Source organism: Pelecanus crispus, chromosome 1 (genome assembly GCF_030463565.1).
Source record: "Pelecanus crispus isolate bPelCri1 chromosome 1, bPelCri1.pri, whole genome shotgun sequence".
In the NCBI taxonomy this organism is placed as follows: Eukaryota; Metazoa; Chordata; class Aves; order Pelecaniformes; family Pelecanidae; genus Pelecanus; species Pelecanus crispus.
The window spans coordinates 192172153-192178386 of record NC_134643.1 but is presented as its reverse complement, the minus strand read 5'-3'; positions in this window follow the sequence as shown (position 1 = coordinate 192178386).

Sequence of the window (6234 nt, the reverse complement as noted above, 5' to 3'; positions counted from 1 at the left end):
GATAACCACCTTCAAGCTGGGGCCAAGAACCACCAGGAATCCCCCTTCCCACCACTCCCGGCATTTCCCAACAGCCACGTCAGAACACAGTTTTTTTAAGCATTAGCTAAGTACAAGAATACACGTAGCTGCAGTAACCATGACACAGATTTTTTTGTGCCTGACAGTATGAAAATCTCTATATTCAAATCTAAGCCACATATGCAAATGATGGAGCAACGAGCTGAACCGATCACCTGCTGTTTGCTTGGCTCAGTGCTTCAGCAGCAACAGAGCTCAGCCACACGCATCCCCCTCTCCCTCCATGGACAGAGAGAAGAAATCGAGCTTTTCACCTTGCTCCATGCCTCAATTTGCTTCCCAGCTGAGGATAAATCTTCCCACGAAGTCGAAGCACTGCCTGAAAGGAAGGGGACATTTCTCTTCCCCTGTGAAAATGCTCTGCTGTGCCCAAGCTCCGTTGGGTTTCGGGTTGTAAAGTCACAGGCAGTGACTGCTGCTTCTCCTGTGGTTTTGCTTCATTTAAAACCAAGTTCAGATGTTTAAACATTTGTCATTTAAACGGTTTGCAGTATGATTGGCTCTTACCTCAGTATAGTTTCAGATGGGGTTTATTTTAAAAAAGAAAAAAGAGAAAAATATGGCCCCACACTCATCTAACACTGATCTGGTGCACCTGCAGGTCCCTGGCAAGCGGGAAGAGGTGAGGAGTGGTCTTGCTCTTCCCGAGACCACCGAGCCACCCCCACAGCCCACAGTTAGACCAGATTTGGGGAGGGGGGGGCTATGAAACCACTCCATCCTTCCACTGCAACCTTGAGGACCCACTGTTCCTTTGGGAAGTCAAGAGGATGCTGCATTTCTGAAGTGAGCTAACCTGTTCTTGCTCTTTTCCAGAGCATCCCTGAGCTTCCTAAGGAGACTGTTCAACCCAAACATCTCAGCCCCGGTGGGACTGTTCTGCCCAAGTGTGCACTCCTTTCTCATGGGACTACATAAAGTGATAGATAGATTTTTTCAGCCTCCTTTATTCACACTTGTTGCGTGCTACAGCTATCTCCTTGATGGATGCAGCAGTTCAGTGTGAGGCAAAAAGAGACTAAGACATACTAAACACTAATTTAACATGTTTTTTTCCAAACCCAAGCCCTATGTTTGTGAACCCCTAAGACAAAATACTGCTATTCCCATTCAAAGTCAATCTGAAGCTAAATCTTACATTTCTATTGCAGAGGTTTATCTCCATGGGCACCATTAAAGTTGGTAAAAGTGGAATGGAAAGATGCCCAGCCAAGCCATGGTGCACATGTCCAGGGTGAGAAGATATTGGTTCCCTGGATGTAATTTACTGCTAAGTCTCCACCTTTTTTGCAAGGAAAAGAAATAGCTACAGGTACTGATTTTTCTATCACCACTAGTGACACTTTATGGGAGTGAAACAGTATCTATTAAGCACTGATTTTCAAATTTTTCATAAAAACTTCTGCATTGGAATACTTAACTCTTAAAAGCCCAGTGGTCATGGGGCACCTTTGAGCACTAAGGATACCCTTACCTTTGCTCAGCAGTGGACACCTCAGAAGGGATCCTTGGAGAGCAGTGGTGAGAAAGGCATTTCACTGGGGAGCAGGGAGGTGTTCGGGAATGGGGCTGGGTTTAGGTGCTGATCCTGGGCCAGCACTTCCCTCCAGCAAGGACCTCGGTCTCAGAGCCTAAAACCGGCTCATCGCTCTGCTTGTAGGCAGCTGCGGCTCCTTGTCTCAAGCATCGTCTCCCCCTGCCCGGTTTTGGCATCTACATCTTGCAGAAACAGAAGTTTTTGTCAGCGAGAGCAGCAATGCAGTCAGTAATTTAAAAGCCTTGGAAGCCTTTCCACGTGCTGGAGAACTTTTATGATCAGCTGCTGCCAATATTCGGTCACAAAGACAGGCCCCCGCCTCAGATCTTGGCTGCAGACCTGTGTCCTCGACCAGCCACAGAGTATGAGCTTGGAGCAGAAATACTGGAGGAAATCCTAGGGTGTACATTAAGCACAGAAAATCAGAGTAAATGCTCACGACAGTGCCTTTTAACGCTCATCTGACACATGAACTCAATCCAAAATGGAAAACTTCGATATGGCCTACAGGGGACTGAGAAGCAACTTGGCCCACACGCGGTGCACGGGAGCAGAATTTTGCCTGGGATGTTGAAATCCGGTTCTCAAAGTCAGCACGTGTTTTGGGGTGAAAGAAAGCCAAAAAGGGCTCTGAAGGGAATCACAGCTGGGGGCTGCACCCTAAAAGGGAGGAGGCACATCTCCAGTGAGTCACCTCCTTCTGGAAGAGGGATACTTGCTTGCAAGGCGTCTTTATTTCAAGCAAAGTCAGTCACTCCTGAGTCATGCCAAAGCAACATTTCACGGCTGATCAGGAGGAGAAAAATGTTCACGCGGCCTTTCCCAAGGAGAGGGGGTGGCAAGCACCATGCTGGGGCATGACAGTGTCCAGCTGCAGCCCCAGTCCCTTTCAGAGAGCCCTTCCTCCTCTCTGAATCCTAAAACCCAAAAGGGGACAAGGAAGAGGTGGAAGGGGCCTGGAGTTCAAACTGGAGCAGCTCAGCTCCCCAGGAAGGGATGCAGTCGCCCCCCCCCACACCCCCTTGCATTGAGTCAGGGGCCTGGAGGACACCCAAACTGCACCACCCCGGCTCTCGCACAGCTGCCGAGGCCGATCACTCCAGCCGCAGGAGAGCCTGCCAGCCCCAATTCCTGTTAGCAAGAGTAATTTGGGGGGGGGGGGGGGTGGGGGGGGCGAGGGGGGAGCATGGGAGGCAGGAGAGGAGACAATGGCGGGGGGGGGAGAGAGCGGAAAGAGGATATCTCCCAAGAAAGCCAGAAAAGCACCTACACATACTACATAAATAAATAATACTTTTCTGTCCCTAATTTTGACACACGTGAAAATAGACCCTTTTGCTGTGCCTGCTGATGGATCCGGGGGGGGGGGCGGATCTGAGTGCCTGCAAGGGGTGTCCCCGGGGGGCAGGCACTCCTTGGAGACCCTCTTCATGTCAGGATGGAGGCAAGGAGAGAGCTGCAGACGTCCACCCACTGCCCCTTCCCACAGCCCCTGCAGACCCAACAGCTGAAAAGCCCCAGATATTGGGCAACTTTAGCACTCCTAGGGAAAAGGCAGAATTCCTCCCCCCACACTCCTCAAAACTCTATTTCCTTCCACTGAAGCATCTTGTAGCCCTCAAGGTTGCAAGCTTACCAAAAAAACATAAATGGGAGGGACTGTTTCTGCATGGTTTATAAAGAGAGAATACCTGTGCGCACGTAGGAGGAGAAACCATCCACTCAAGCTTACTCGCCCAGGAAAAGGACCCATGTGAAGCTTATTATTTCAAACCACCATCATTTCCCTAAAATTGCTAGGGTTGATTTGGCTTGCAGATGGGGACTGCCAGGAGACACTCTCGCATGGAGTCAGGCCTAGGAGCTCGGGGTCTTTTGAACATCACTACACAACAGCCATTAACTTCAAGCACGATGCTGGCACTAAGTCACATCAGCTTCTCGTCCGGGTTGCTGAGGTTTCACACTATGGAGTCAGCAGCTTTCTCAGCTCTGGTTAAAGCAAGTAGTGAGCTAAATAGGAAAAAATTGTCTGAAGCCAAGTCTTTAAAAGCTGAAATGACTGTGGCTTACACATAATCCACCACTAAAGTATGTCTTGATTTTTATTGAGCTGGCTCTCCGGTGCACATTCCCACATCGACTGCTTCAAATTGCATCAGGTGGGAGCATCGCACTACGACTTGTTCGCAGCTTGGACTGCGGCTTGGTTTCCAAAGGAGCAAGGCAACAAGCCAGGTAGATTCAATCTTGCCGTGCAGCAACAGCCTTGTGTCAATATTTGGGTGTGGTTTGGGCAAGCTTCTGTTAAAAACAGTTTATTTTTCCCAAAGCTTTGGCCAGCAACTAAATATGCTAGAAGGGGCAAGACCCACAAGGCCTATCTGTCGGCTTTTTTCCTCTGGATGAGTGACAGTATTATTAACACTATAATCCATCTATGCAGCATATCTGAACATGATTCAGGATGCATTTCTGCCAGCCCTCCTTTGATGGTACCAAATGAGGGTACCCAAGCCAGAGGGCATGAGGCTTTTAGTGGGTTTTCATGCTACCAGTCCTACAATTTCCTAAACCCCTCTTTACCTACCGCTAGATGGAGGAGGAATGGTTTACTTCAGCTGGTAGAGTTTGAGGTCAAACTTCCTTTAAACCGAGAAGTTAATCCCCAAAAGGTCTGGACGCTGTACCCAACGACTTCAGCAAAACTTAGAAGCCATTAGTGATGCTCGCCTGAATCTGCAGGGAGCTTGACACAGCAGTGGACAGCCATAGCATCCCAAAACAAAGGCATCTTTGCTCCCTTTGGGGGTAACCAAGCGTCCTGGGGTCTTTTTGTCACACAGCCCAGAAGACGATGGGATCGCCCAGGTGGCAGAGGCAAGGTCCCATGGGGATTGCAAACAGAAGCAGCAGAGAAACACTGACCCCATGAACATGTATACACATACATACCATATAAATATATACCTTTTTTTTTCTACTTCTCCTCCGGTTTCATGAAATTAGATGAAGGCATCAAACTGGGCTCTGCATATAGGCTAGCAAATCACTCACAACATGAACTGGGGCTGTCTGGAGATTTTACATCTTTTTTCCATTAGGAACAAGAGACTGTTGTAATTCTGGCACTGAGATGAGCTGAGGGCATCAGTTTCCATGCAAATCCCTATGATATCAGCCTGATTATGGGGAAAATAGAAGTTTGACAACACAGCAGTTGGAGAAAAGCCAAAAAGTAGGCAAAATGAGAGGACGAGCCCTTGTTTGAGCAGTGCTAAGAGTGGTTGGTTTTCCTGCCTTCTCCCTTTAGCATGGTCACTTTGCAACCACACATCGCTACCGTATAGTAGTGTTCTTTCTTCATAAAAAGTCTACATTTGCAAGGCTGGCAAGTCTCTCAACTTGCCATTTGGCTCTCACAAAAGCCAGGAAAAATTAATATTTATCTTGAAAGTATTTATTACAAGAGGCAAAAGATACAATGGAACTGGGTTGGCTTTGGGAAATGGTTGGTAAACTGTAGAGGAAACCATCGGAAATGATAGCAGTGATTTAACAGACACATATTGCAAATGCATTTTTACATACAGATATAAAGCAGGAATTACACTTTTGGGAGTTTCCAGTCTGTTAGCATGGTACTGCACGCAAAGACACACCAGCTCGTGTAGCTCTGGCTCTGGAAGCTCTTCACCAAACTGTTGTATGGCAGAAGCTGAGAAAGAAACCATCACAGCCCAGTGGCCTTGAAATCCTCCCTGCCCTTTCCTTGCTTCTGCAGCGTCACCTCTGCTACCGAGCTCTCATTTTAAGGACCTTCACTGTCATATTTCAGGCCAAGCTTTTATATCTATATGTATGGAAACATATATATGCATGCCAAATCTCAAAAGGAAAGGCTTTCCTTGAGGAACTGGATGAGTGCAGAGTCTGTTTCCCGTTTCGGATATCGTCATCGCCACACCAACTGCTCACCCCTGGGTGGAAAGAGAGAAGAAGCCTGAGAAATAAGAGTTGCCTGAAATTTTTTTGTCAAAAGCTAGATGAGTCGTCACAGTGAAACAGTTTGAAATGGAGGCACTCTGAAAGTGAAAATATCTGCGTTAAAAAAATTGCTCAAGGAATGTTTCCAGAAATGTTTGAGTGTTTTTATTCTCCCCTCCATTTCATGAGGTGCTAATGATGGCATGTCACAAGATAGCACAGAAGCTCAACTGTCCTATTGTATTTTGAGTATCAGCCAGTACTCAGCACCAATTTAAAACACCTTTTTTTAATGTCAGGCTTTCATTACACGGGAGCCAAGAGACATTTCGAAACAAAGATGTTATTCAAAATGCATAGGGAAGACTGCCTCTTCGGCTTGGTAATGTAAAATTTATTTTTAGTCAAAAAGAAGTCAGTTTTTGGAAAGGTCACTGAGAAAGCACAATTGGCAGATGCGGAGGTTAGCTGAATGACTCCTTATTTAGCCACACAGCCGTGAGGACTAGAGAAGAGTGGCAGATGGCCCAGCCATCACTGGGAGAAAAGCTTGTTTTAGTCTTAAACACAAGTCCATAGACTCCGGAAATTAAATGTGAGCCATTGTGAATGCGTCATATCAAAGCAAT